Below are 14,839 nucleotides of genomic sequence, written 5' to 3' on the forward strand. Positions count from 1 at the left end.
AGTTTGACAAGAACTCAATCCCCTAGTAAAAACGCAACAACACGACACTTAGGGTTAGCCGTGGTTTCAATTCGACGTTGGGCTACGGATAAGTTTTCCTTAAACTGTCGCATCATCCCATCCCGTTCCAACAACATATGGAATTTGCATATGTGGTCTGTAAAATCGTGACAAATGGAATTATACCAAAACTCAGCCCAACAATTGAGACCATTGATTAGGTTGTCTAGACACCATGGCCCGCAAATATTCCTCTAACCCCCTCTTGACAACTTCCATTAGCCCGTCAGTTTATGGGTGATACACTCTACTATACTTCAACACTATGCCACTTAACATGAACAAGTAAGTCCAAAATTTACTAAGAAAAACAATGTCGTAATCCGACACAATTGATTTAGGAGACCCATGATGCTTGACGACTATGTTGATGAGCAATCCAACAACCTTTTGAGCGGTATAATGGTTCCGTAAAGTACCAAAATGGACGTATTTAGTTAACCAATAAACTAACAAAAATTACGGGAACACCGTTCGAAATTGGTAACACGGTAATAAAGTCCATCGTCATGTCTTCCCAAATGGCCTCGGGGTGGGTAACGACTGTAAATAACCCCCGACAACTTAAGTGGAATATTTGGTTTGCTGACAAATTAAGCAATGGTCAACGAATTCCTTGATATACTTCCGCATCCTCTTCTAGTAAAAGAATGTAGACAAACTCACCATCATCTTTTTAATTCCTCCATGCTCGGCGCTAGGTGTCTCGTAAAAATCGCTCGGTAGCTTATGCTTCTGTTTGGACTGGTTACCAAGGAAATATCGCCCTTGTTATATGAGAACCCCTTCCTGTTGTCGGAACCCTTCAATCAATTCACCTTGATTCAAGCGAGAATTTATGTCTAATAATTCTTTGAGACTCTTATTTTCAATTTGTAATAACTCCAAGAACACGACCATAGGGTGACTGATGGCCATAAACATTGTTGTCACCATATCACCCTCCTCATAAACCCGAGAAAGTCCGTCAGCCGCCTGGTTATTGATTCCTGGCTTATATGCGATCTGAAAGTTAAAGCCCATGGGTTTACGAATATATTGTTGGCTTATATGCGATATCAAAGTTAAAGCCCATGGGTTTTCGAACATATTGTTGCTGGACTGGCGTTTGTATGACTTGTTGCATTATCTCTTTGATGCTTTTGTGATCGGTAAGGATTAAGAATCGTCTGCCAATAAGGTATTATCGCTACTTATAAACCGCTTCAAAACTGTTTAAGATGCAACTAGATCAAGTTTATAAATTTCTAAAGACTATTTGCACACATTCAAACGATTTTTCAACAATTTTTGGTGATTTTTACAAAACCGCCTATCATTTCAGGAGTGATTTCGGACCAGTCTGTGAAGATGAACATTTTCACATTGGTTTGAGGCCATTAAAAATTTTAATAAAAATTATGAACAAAGTAGACTCATTTTTCCAAACTCCTAGAGTTTACAGATCTAAATTTCGATTTACGATGATTTTTCTATAATTTTTCTAAAAACAAGGACAAAAAAGTCAAAAACCAGAATATTTTTTATATGTTTAAAGGTTGTAACCTCTTGAAAACACCCAGACATGATAGCTAGCACGTGCTTATATACTTGGCTAGGTGCAAAACCCGTGTAATACAATGGTTGATTAAGAAAAAAGATTAAATATCAAAATGTAAACAATTAAGTATTTCTAAAATAAAATTTAAAATAAAGAATGAAGAAAAGTATTAATTGAAATTTACTATTATATTTATTATATTTAATACTTTACATATATAAATAACAACACTATTTTGGTTTACGAGAAGATTTACTTCGTTAGTTTTATTAAAAGAAATTAAATTATATACTATTGGTTGCATACTATTCATTTTCTTCATGGTCTTAGGGTTTTAAGACCACAACACCTTTATCTACAGAAAATATAGGATTTTCCGGGGATAAAGTCTTTCCAAATACAAACAAATGATAATAAGGGACATGCATGCAATTATAAACGGTTTTGGAACGAGACTCACAAACTACTTTTTATAGAAAATATTGGATTTTCTGGAGTTTTACAACTTATTATAAGAGACGATATTACAAAGTTTTTCCTACAAACATGCTTATGAACTCATCAACATTTTATGTTGACGCTTTTCAAAACGACTTGTATTCTCAGGAACTCGGTGAACATGTACTCGAGCCTTGGATCTGGATTATTTTATTACCTTTTGAGCAATCCTACTTTTGTATTCTTGTTTAATTGTTAAACAAGTACAATTTGTAAAATAATGAATGTCGGTACATTGTAATGTACGATGTTTGGTTGCTATGTTTCTTTCATATTCAATTGTTATGATACTACATAATCACGTCAACCGCCCCTGGACATTTATGCCTTCCTGGTTCGAGACGTTAACATGATCTTCGATTATGGTTTAGATTGTTTTGGCTAAAAATCAACTGATTTAAGATTCGATTTATGTGTCCGCACTATTGTGCTGACACTTCGAAAAGTCATAACTTCCTGATACATAGTCAGATTTACGTGTTGGATTGGAAAACTGCATCCTCATATTAACTTGTACTCGCCGAGTTGGAGCTCCCCAACTTGCCAGATCCATGCACAAAACCCTAAAAATTCGATAATTTAAATAATACCAGGAACAGGTGTTACATGGGCCACATTTTGGGCCTTCATTTATTGATTGGTTTTTGGGCCTTCAGAGTGTGTGTTTGGACCTTGGTTTTGGACCACGTTAGGTTAAAGGTAAAGTAGTCTTTTTTACCAATGCATGGACTTATGGTTATGTATTGGAACCCAATTATTAATTCGGTGTCGTTTTGATGTTAACAGTTCGGGAACCTGTCAACCAGCAGCTAGAGTTTTATCCGCGGGACTTCAGCAGTCTGAGGTTAGTCTCTTCACTATACCAGTGGGTCGAAGGCACCAAGGCCGACCCATTATGTATTATGTGATATGCTAGTGATTTTGTGCTATGTGGTATGATAATTGATTGTGTAGTATGTGATATGCTAGTTTCTTTGTGATTACTACCATGTAAGACATCGGGGGATTCCCAGGGCACTTAGGTGTAAGACCTTAGAGGGTTTCAAAGGCATCCTAAGTAAAGACCTCGGGGGGAGGGGGGGGGGTCCAGAGGCACTAGGGTTTAAGACCTTGGAGAGTTTCCATGGCATCCTTAGTTTATACCATGTAGGGGCTCCCATGGTATTGGGCTAAGACCATGTGGGGGTTCCCTTGGCACCCGGTGTAAGACCCTCGAGGGTTTCCATGGCATCTTTATATGTTTTCATGTTTCGCTTATATGTTTTTATATATGGTTTGATTGGTAGTTAATGAAGACCATGTGGGGGTTCCTATGGCAGTGGGCCAAGACCCTGGAGGGTTTCCATGGCATCTAGAGTAAGACCCTGGAGGGTTTCCATGGCATCCGGAGTAAGACCCTGGAGGGTTTCCAGGGCATCCCTATATGTTTATATGCATGACTTGTATAGTTGATACGGTTTATGTGATTATATGTGTAAGTCCTCGGAGGGTTTCCATGGTTTCCTTATATGTTGATATGCATGGCTTATGTGATTGATAAGACCAATGTGATACATATGCTTTATGAGGTTATGTGGATTTTGTGGATTATGTGGGGTATGCTCTGCGGAACTCACTAAGCTTCGTGCTTACAGTTTTGTTTATGGTTTCAGGTATCATTGGTTTGAAAAAAGGGCTCGGCTTGATCGCAATGCACACCCGTGTTTTCCGCAAGATGTGATTTTGGGATGAACTCTTATAAATGTTTTAATTAGCAATGGTTTTGGATTGTTCGGGTTAAATAATATCTGTGTTTTGATTATAACAAAAAGTGTACCAACCCTATTCTCAGGTATTAAATTATGATTATATATTTTCGTGATTTCGAGGTTTACTTGACGATTTGATTTCCCTGACTCGTCGAGTAGCAGCGGGTTGGTCCACGTGTTTAAGTGGCCTACTTGCCGAGTCCAAGAAGGGACTCGACGAGTAGGAGCTGGTGGATGAAACCATAATTTCTGGGGTTTTGCACCCTATTTAAGGGATCATTAGCCTCCTTTAGCCTCCTTGCATTCCCTTGAGAGCTCAACAAAACCCTAACACATGAGTGTGTGCTCCATTTGTGTGTTTTAAGCTTTGGAAGAGGATTTTTGGTGAGAAGAGCTTGGAGAACAAGTGGTTGGAAGCAAGGAACGTGTGGTAATCAGAAATCTACCTCAGTTAGCATCAAGTGAAGGTATCAAGTCGTTATCTTGACCTCATTTCCTTATAGATCTCAATGGGTGAAGTTTAGGGCTTTTCTAGCATATTAGGAAGCTTTCTTGTGTATGAGCTAACATCTGAAGTTGCAACTTCAGATCTGAGCTCTCTTGGGTCTGTAAGTCCATAAAGCTTCCAACTTTTGCAACTCTGAGACTCTCCTTAGGAGTAAAACTCCACCATAAGCTTGGATTTTTCATTTAGAGTCTTTAGATCCTGGCATACACGTAGAGGGACTCAACAAGTTGCATGGTCAACTCGCAGAGTCCGATGAAGATTGTCGTGGGCTTGGCGAGTCAGTAGAGGGACTTGGCGAGTCAGCTAGGGTTTTCTTGACCTTTCGACATGCATGAACTCAGCAGGTTGCAGGGAAACTTGACGAGTTGGCTAAGGATTTCACGGCCGTAAACGATAGTAAATCGACGAGTCACTTAAGTGACTCGGTGAGCTGACGAGTTATGCAAGGAACTCGGTGAGTGGCCAATTGTACTCGACATGTTGAGGTCAACATGGACTGTTGACCTTGACCGTTGACTTTGAATTTGAACAAGGGTTGACCAATTGACTTTTGGGGCATTTTGGGATGTTGGTAATTTTCAAGTATGGTTCTATGGTTAATATAGATGGTGGAGTTTATACCGGTCATCCGAGAGTTTGAGCTTATCTTTCAAGTCGACTGTTGCGAGGTGAGTTATCCTCACTATCGATAGGGAGTAAGGCACCAAGGCCGACCATTTATGGATTGTATCCGGTTATGGAATGATATGTTTATTTGTTTGCATCCTGGTACTTAGGATGGTGATATGATTATACTTAGTGACCTAGTTAGGTCGGTGTCCTGGTTATAAGATGATGCTATGTTAGTTGTAACAACGCAAATTTTCAAACAAATTTTTCATTTTCAAAATAAAGTATTTTCATTCAAAACAAGGCATAAATAATTTAAGTGTCATGTCAAATACAAATTGTCTAAATCCCAAGATCATAAAAACATCCTTCAGTGTGTACAGATCACGCCGGCGCCTTCCCACGGTCCTCGCTAGTACCTGAAACACATACATAACAACTGTAAGCATGAATGCTTAGTGAGTTCCCCAATATATACAACTTACGCACATACGCCTTTCCAGGCCCTGACCTTTCGGTCCATGTGTCTCAGGGGACTTCCGTCCCTGCTGGGTAAACCTTCCGGTCCTACCCACGCCGACCTTCCGGTCCATAACACAACGCCTTCCGGCCCATAACATAATCGCCTTCCGGCCCGTAACATAATCACCTTCCGGCCCATACATACATAGCACATATAACAAATAACTTACCACATATAGCATACATATCACATATCATAGCTGACCTTCCAGTTACACAGTCAAACCCTTCCGGGTACAGTATAGTGAGAAGACTCACCTCATGAATACTGAAAGCTAGCAAATCCTGAAATCACTCGTGCACAATCCGTCGAGCTACAACTTCCCTATAACATCACATATCTCTCATTAACACTTATATCTTCTAAGTGTGACTATCCCTAAGAAGTCAGACTTAGGTCAACTCTGGTCAACGGTCAACGGTCAACGGTCAACGGTCAACTCGACCGGACTCGGCGAGTGCCATGGCGACTCGGCGAGTCTAGACTTCCTCCAACTCTTCTGAGATTCCCTATCTACTCGTCGAGTATCCTCCTTGACCCGACGAGTTACTCCTGGAAGAATCGCGGGGCCACCCCGACTCAACTCGCCGAGTCTGAAGAACAACTCGACGAGTCCCAGTTATTCTGCAAGCTACTCGCCGAGTCTGTTCATCGAACTCGGCGAGTCCATGCCATGCAACTGCTCAAACTGCTCAAACTGCATCATAAGGTCCGACCATTCCTAGGTCTGGCCTTCCTAGGCTGATCCATCACGTAAAGTCCTCATTTCAGTGCTCATGATACACCCTATGATTCATAATTTACATTTTGACCTAAGGCATAAGGATTCCAATCCAAAACCTTCATCAATTCCCGAAATGCACAGACATGGGACATTCTGGACCTCCAAAGGTCCCAATACAGGGTTACAATCGATTAGGGGACTAGGGTAACATTCAATCTATTCACAAAAGGGTTCCATAAACCCTAATTCCATAATCACATCAACATAGTAGAGTATACTTGAATTCTTACCTGGATGATGGATTCTCTGTGTCCCCAATCCTCAGAATGTGACTCCCTTGCTGTTCCTTTAGCCAATCCCTTCTCTTCCTTGCACAACAACTCTTCTATAATCAACAATGGCCTATAATCCTTGCTCCAGATGCACACAATCGATTTAGGGTTCTTCTCAGAAGGCTAAAATGAACAATGACGGCCAATAAGTCCCTTTTATACGTCCCAAACCTGAACGGTTAGGGTTTTCGCTAAACAGCGTAGACTCGCCGAGTCCAGTCGCGAACCCGCGACCAAGTCTGCGATCCTACTCGGCGAGTCTAGGCTCCAACTCGCCGAGTCCCCTCTTAAATCACCCCAAAAACATAATTTATCAATACCTGAGATTCCGGGCTGTTACAACTCTCCCCCACTAGGATTAGACTTCGCCCTTGAAGTCTCATTCTGAAAATAGCTCCGGATGCTGCTCCCGCATCTCACGTTCCGGCTCCCAAGTCATTTCCGATCCCTTCCGGTGTTGCCACTGGACCAACACCAGAGGTACCTCCTTGTTCCTCAGAACCTTGATCTTCGTATCCCTGATGGCCACTAGTCTCTCAGCATAATTCAGGCTCGCATCCACCTGAATATCCTCCAATGGAACCACTGCCGACTCATCGGCTATGCACTTCCTCAATTGCGACACATGAAAAGTGTCGTGGATCTGTCCCAACTCCGCTGGCAACTCCAACCGATAGGCTACCCGGCCTATCCTTGCAATCACACGAAATGGCCCAATATACCGGGGCCCCAACTTGCCCTTCTTCCTGAATCGAATCACTCCTTTCCAAGGAGAGACCTTCAGGAGAACGAAGTCGTCGACTTGAAACTCAAGTTCGGATCGGCGCCTGTCTGCATAACTCTTCTGTCGGCTCTGGGCGGTCAATAACCTCTGTCTAACTTGCTGAATCTGCTTTGTCGTCTGAAGCACGATCTCTGTGCTGCCCATCACTCTCTGTCCCACCTCTCCCCAGCAAATGGGGGTCCGACACCTCCTACCATACAACAGCTCAAAAGGTGGCATACCAATGCTCGAATGATGGCTGTTGTTGTAGGAAAACTCTGCTAAGGGTAAATATGCATCCCAGCTACCCCCGAAGTCTAACACACATGCTCAAAGCATGTCCTCCAGCGTCTAAATCGTCCGCTCGTTCTGACCGTCTGTCTGGGGATGGTATGCGGTACTAAAATGCAATTTAGTACCCAGCTCCTCATGAAATTTCTTCCAGAACCTGGAAGTGAAGCGCACATCAGGGTCTGAAACAATCGAGATCGGCACTCCATGCCGAGATACTACTTCTCTCACATATATCTCCGCCAACTTCTCCGCTGAAGAACTCTCACTGATGGCAAGGAAGTGTGCACTCTTTGTCAACCTATCCACAATCACCCAAATTGCATCGACTCCCCTGGCAGTCCTTGGCAATTTGGTGATGAAATCCATAGTGATCTGTTCCCACTTCCACTCAGGAATCTCCAATGGTTGTAACTTGCCATGCGGTCTCTGGTGCTCGGCCTTAACCCTACGGCAGGTCAAGCACCTCTCAACGAACCATGCGATGTCCCTCTTCATACAGGGCCACCAATACTCTTTTCTCAAATCCAAATACATCTTTGTAGCACCGGAATGGATCGAGAATTTCGATCTATGAGCCTCTTCCATCAAAGTAATACGCGTACCGCCCACGAACGGTACCCAAATCCGACCCTGAAACGTCATAAGCCCTCGTCCATCCTTAACGAACTCTGAAATTAACCCAACAACCCGCTCTTTCTTCTGCATCTCTGGTCGCACAGCCTCGGCCTGTGCCCCACGAATAGCATCCAATACTGGAGTCATCACAGTCAATCTCAAACATACATCTCGCAATGGAGTGCTCTCCGCCCTGCGGCTCAATGCATCGGCTACCACATTAGCCTTGCCTGGGTGGTACAGGATCTCACAATCATAATCCTTGACCACATCCAACCACCTCCTCTGACGCATATTTAGGTTGGGCTGATCCATCAAATACTTCAAGCTCTTATGGTCCGTGTATATCGTACATCGAACCCCATACAGATAGTGATGCCAAATCTTGAGAGCGAACACTACTGCCCCCAACTCTAAATCATGCGTGGGATATCTCGCCTCATGAGGCTTCAGGTGCCTCGACGCATACGCTATCACATGACCCCTCTGCATCAACACTGCACCCAGTCCCGAAATCGATGCGTCGCAATATACTACAAAATCTTCCATCCCTTCCGGGAGAGCTAATACCGGGGCTTCGCACAACCTCTGGCGAAGTGTCTCAAAGGAAGTCTGCTGCTCGGGTCCCCATGAGAATGCAACACCCTTGCGGGTCAATCTGGTGAGCGGCACTGCGACCTTGGAGAAATCCTTAATAAATCTCCGATAGTACCCTGCCAACCCAAGGAAACTCCAGATCTCAGAGGGTGACTTCGGCACCTCCCAACTCATCACCGCCTCAACCTTGGCCGGATCGACCAATATCCCTTCCTGATTAACAACATGTCCTAGAAATTGGACCTCCCGCAACCAGAAGTCACATTTGGAGAACTTTGCATAAAGCTTCTCCGACCTCAATACCTCAAGGACCTCCCTCAAATGCTCCTCATGCTGCTCTCTAGATCTCGAATACACTAGAATGTCGTCGATAAATACAATCACTGACCGATCCAACATCGGCCTGCATACCCTGTTCATGAGATCCATGAACACAGCCGGGGCATTGGTGAGCCCGAAAGGCATCACCACAAACTCATAATGCCCATATCGCGTCCTAAACGCTGTCTTCTGGACGTCCTCATCCCGCACTCTCACCTGATGGTACCCTGACCTCAGATCGATCTTGGAAAACCAAGATGCTCCTTGCAACTGATCGAATAAGTCATCGATCCTCGGTAACGGGTAACGATTCTTGACCGTCAACTTGTTCAACTCCCGGTAATCAATGCACATCCGGTGTGAACCACCCTTCTTCTTGACGAACAGAATAGGTGCTCCCCACGGCGAGCTGCTCGGCCGAATGAATCCCTTCCCCAGCAACTCCTGGAGCTGCGAGGACAACTCTTGCATCTCTGGAGTTGCAAGACGATAAGGCGCCTTAGCAATAGGCGCGGCCCCCGGAACCAGATCGATACCAAACTCTACTTGCCTCACAGGAGGTACTCCCGGCAGCTCCTCGGGGAAAACATCTGGAAACTCACGCACCACTGGGACCTCCTCTACTGACCTCGGTCTCTCGGAAACCTCCCGCGTATCCATCACATACGCCACAAAACCCTTACAGCCCTGCTGTAGACACTGTCTCGCCCTAGCGGCCGAACAGAAAGCTGATCCCGAACGGGTACCCTCGCCGTACACCGAAAGGACTCCCCCACTATGGTCTCGTATAGTCACCAGCTGACGCTCACAGTCGATGACAGCGCCGAATCGGCTCAACCAGTCCATGCCCACGATGACACAGACGTCACCCATCGCAATAGGAATCAGGTCAATCGGGAACTCAACCCCGAAAATCTCTAGCACGCATCCCCGAAGAACCTCCGTGGCACAAATCACTCTCTCGTCAGCTATAGAAACTCTCAAAGGTCGACTCAACGACTCACGACTAACGCTGATATGCTGACTAAAGGCTAAAGATACAACGGATCTACTCGCACCCGAGTCAAATAACATTAAGGCAGGCACAGAGTTCACAAGGAAAGTACCTACGCATATAATAACATAAGCATAACATCTCGACATTAAAAATAAATACATGAATTACAGCATACCTGCCACAACATCGGGCGCAGCGTGGACCTCCTCTGCAGTCAGCTGAAAGGCTCTCCCCCGAGCCCTCGGGGCCTCGGCCTTCACCGGTCGAGTCGCAGTAGCTCTGGCAGCAGGTGCAGATCCCTGAAGAAGCTGAGGGCACTCGGCCTTCCTATGGCCTGTCTGGTTGCAATGAAAGCAAACCGTAAACCCCTTGGGGCACTCCCTAGCAATGTGCCCCTCCTTGCCACACTTGTAGCAAGCACCAGATCGACACGCCCCATCATGACCCTTGCCGCACTTTCCGCAAGTGCGGCCCTTCGAACCTCCTGTCCTTGAATCGGCGGACTTCATCCGCTTGGCTGCCGGCTGGGACTGAGCCGGTCGCCGGTCCACCCGCTGAGACTCGGCCTCCTCCCTGACCTGGGTCTCCAACTCGATCTCGCGCTTCCTGGCATTCGCCTGAAGCTCAGCAAAAGTATGGTAGGTGGAGTTTGACACAAACTCCTGGATATCCCTCCTCAACACTCCCAAGTACCGGCTCATCCGAGCCTGATCAGTGGACACCAGCTCGGGGCAGAACATCGCCCTCTCATGAAACTTCCGCGTGATCACCGCAACAGAATCAGTACCCTGCTTGAGGGTTAAGAACTCCTAAACCAATCGTTCCCTCTCCACCGGGGGAACGTACTCATCCCTGAACATAGCAGTAAACCCCTCCCATGTCACTGTTGTAATCTCTGCCAAAGTGAAGTTCGCCGTCACGAACTTCCACCAATCCTTCGCTCCCAGACGGAGCTGGTTCAAAGCGAACCGTACCCTCAGGTGCTCCGGGCATGAACAAGTGTAGAAGCACCCCTCTATATCCGCGATCCACCTCATCGCAGCAATCGGATCCTGCGTCCCATCGAACTCAGGTGGCTTCGTGTTGCTGAACTCTCGGAACAGCAACGAGTCACCCCCCTGTGGCCTAGCAGCGACCACAGCTGCGGTAGCTGCAGCGGTTGCAGCCTCAGTCAATGCGGCATACCGCTCCTCAAACGTCTCCATCAGGGTGGTCTTAATAGACCCAAACATCTCCGGGATCTCGGCCCGGATCGCCGCAGCTACCTCCTCGTGAATCATCTGACGAATCTCCTCGTCACTCACACCGCTCGAACTCGCTCCGTGGCGTGGTCTAACCATGATGTCTCTAAAATACAACATAAAACTATCAGAGACTCCATCGAGTATAATCGCACTCGATAACGCAACCCTACTCAGTCTCCGATATCCAGGGATTCTTACTTGGGTCTCCCACTGACCCGGTGTCTTCGGTAGTACGGGCCCAATACTACCGACCACACCGCATCAACATTCATCCCAAATCTTCCTCCCCAAACCCCGGATAGTGAGTACTCTACTTTTGTTATGCACTATCTACTCGTACACTAACAAAGCATCTCATATCGGCAAACTTCCCTAGACTAAGGCATCACAAATCAGGCCACTCTAGTCCTATCATGAATACCTAGTCTTCTAGCATGCATAACAATTCATATCATATAATATTGTAAGGTATTTTGGGGATCTTTACCGTTCGGGCGCTGACTGATCGTACACACTGCTTCTTTCTTGCTTACCACAAAACCATTTACAAAAGTTTATGCCTTTATTTAAAAAGTTTCCTCAAATCCTCGGTTTGAGTTCAGTTACTCCCGAAGGTGCACCCGAATCCCTCAAACCAAGGCTCTGATACCAATTGTAACAACGCAAATTTTCAAACAAATTTTTCATTTTCAAAATAAAGTATCTTCATTCAAAACAAGGCATAAATAATTTAAGTGTCATGTCAAATACAAATTGCCTAAATCCCAAGATCATAAAAACATCCTTTAGTGTGTACAGATCACGCCGGCACCTTCCCACAGTCCTCGCTAGTACCTGAAACACATACATAACAACTGTAAGCATGAATGCTTAGTGAGTTCCCCAATATACAACTTACGCACATACGCCTTTCCAGGCCCTGACCTTTCGGTCCATGTGTCTCAGGGGACTTCCGTCCCTGCTGGGTAAACCTTCCGGTCCTACCCACGCCGACCTTCCGGTCCATAACACAACGCCTTCCGGCCCATAACATAATCGCCTTCCGGCCCGTAACATAATCGCCTTCCGGCCCATACATACATAGGACATATAACAAATAACTTACCACATATAGCATACATATCACATATCATAGCTGACCTTCCGGTCACACAGTCAAACCCTTCCGGGTACAGTATAGTGAGAAGACTCACCTCATGAATACTGAAAGCTAGCAAATCCTGAAATCACTCGTGCACAATCCGTCGAGCTACAACTTCCCTATAACATCACATATCTCTCATTAACACTTATATCTTCTAAGTGTGACTATCCCTAAGAAGTCAGACTTAGGTCAACTCTGGTCAACGGTCAACGGTCAACGGTCAACGGTCAACTCGACCGGACTCGGCGAGTGCCATGGCGACTCGGCGAGTCTAGACGTCCTCCAACTCTTCTGAGATTCCCTATCTACTCGTCGAGTATCCTCCTTGACCCGACGAGTTACTCCTGGAAGAATCGCGGGGCCACCCCGACTCAACTCGCCGAGTCTGAACAATAACTCGACGAGTCCCAGTTATTCTGCAAGCTACTCGCCGAGTCTGTTCATCGAACTCGGCGAGTCCATGCCATGCAACTGCTCAAACTGCATCATAAGGTCAGAACTGCTCCGACCATTCCTAGGTCTGGCCTTCCTAGGCTGATCCATCACGTAAAGTCCTCATTTCAGTGCTCATGATACACCCTATGATTCATAATTTACATTTTGACCTAAGGCATAAGGATTCCAATCCAAAACCTTCATCAATTCCCGAAATGCACAGACATGGGACATTCTGGACCTCCAAAGGTCCCAATACAGGGTTACAATCGATTAGGGGACTAGGGTAACATTCAATCTATTCACAAAAGGGTTCCATAAACCCTAATTCCATAATCACATCAACATAGCAGAGTATACTCGAATTCTTACCTGGATGATGTATTCTCTGTGTCCCCAATCCTCAGAATGTGACTCCCTTACTGTTCCTTTAGCCAATCCCTTCTCTTCCTTGCACAACAACTCTTCTATAATCAACAATGGCCTATAATCCTTGCTCCAGATGCACACAATCGATTTAGGGATCTTCTCAGAAGGCTAAAATGAACAATGACGGCCAATAAGTCCCTTATATACGTCCCAAACCTGAACGGTTAGGGTTTTCGCTAAACAGCGTAGACTCGCCGAGTCCATATCTGGACTCGTCGAGTCCAGTCGCGAACCCGCGACCAAGTCTGCGATCCTACTCGGCGAGTCTAGGCTCCAACTCGCCGAGTCCCCTCTTAAATCACCCCAAAAACATAATTTTACAATACCTGAGATTCCGGGCTGTTACATTAGTGACCGGTTAGGTATGTATCCCGGTTTTTGGGATGTTGCTATGATTAGTGATCTGTTAGATCGGTTTGATTGTTATATGATATGAGCTAACGTATGATATTTATGTGTACATGTTTGTTTTATTGGGGGTTGGGTTGAGGCGGTCCTGTCTTGTGTTTTAGGCCAACATACCCGACGAGCCGCCCGGATAGGCTGTAGACCCTGCGAGGTGGTCCAGTTAGGATGAAGGCTCATTATGCATGCTATTTTGTATTTGTTGATATGATATGACTATGGTTATATGAGGATGGTATTTTAGGGGTAGCTCACTAAGCTTTCGGGCTTAGAGTTTCAGTTTGTTGTTTCAGGTACTTCTGGTGATCGCGGGAAGGCGGATGCATGATCGTACTGCTCCTCCTACTGTTATGATTTTATTATTTGATATTGGGATGCTCTGGTATTTATTATTTTGAAAACAAACTATGTAAAGTTAAATGGTTTTAAGTGTTTTGAAAAAATTTAAATTTGGCATGATTTTTTGTGGGTGTTTCAAAAAGGAAATATTTACCCTTGCTTTTTGGCTCATTACAACGGCTATGAATTTAAATATAAATTACAATATAATAATATAGAGTGTAATTTAACTTACAGAGATTACCTAGACAAAAGTACGGAAATTGCACTGACAGAGATTCTACTCGAAGGCTACTACTTGTCAGGCACTTAGGGGTTACAGGGCTTGGCCGGTATACTAGAAACTAAGGAAATTCGGATCTAATAAATAAAGAACTCAATGGATTAACCTATAGGGGTGGGATATGAGAAGCATATACATTTATAGCCGAAAAAAGATATGCATCTCGCACACTCTATCGGGGCGCACTGTGCATATGTTCAGGGTTCTAACGTGTGGTTCTCTGAGTGGTGCCACGTGTCGAGATCTGGGTGGATATCATGCACGCCGCTCATCTTGTAAAGAGATCTACAACTTTTATTTATACTCTGTCGACTAATTTTGATGTTATTTTAAAAGTTATGTTTTTAACATGCTGAAACTGTTAAATTCCGTTAATAATTCATAACTTTCTCATCCGACGTTCATTCTTGACTGTCTTTATATCAACAGAC

This window comes from Lactuca sativa, chromosome 9 (assembly GCF_002870075.4).
Source record: "Lactuca sativa cultivar Salinas chromosome 9, Lsat_Salinas_v11, whole genome shotgun sequence".
Classification (NCBI taxonomy): domain Eukaryota; kingdom Viridiplantae; phylum Streptophyta; class Magnoliopsida; order Asterales; family Asteraceae; genus Lactuca; species Lactuca sativa.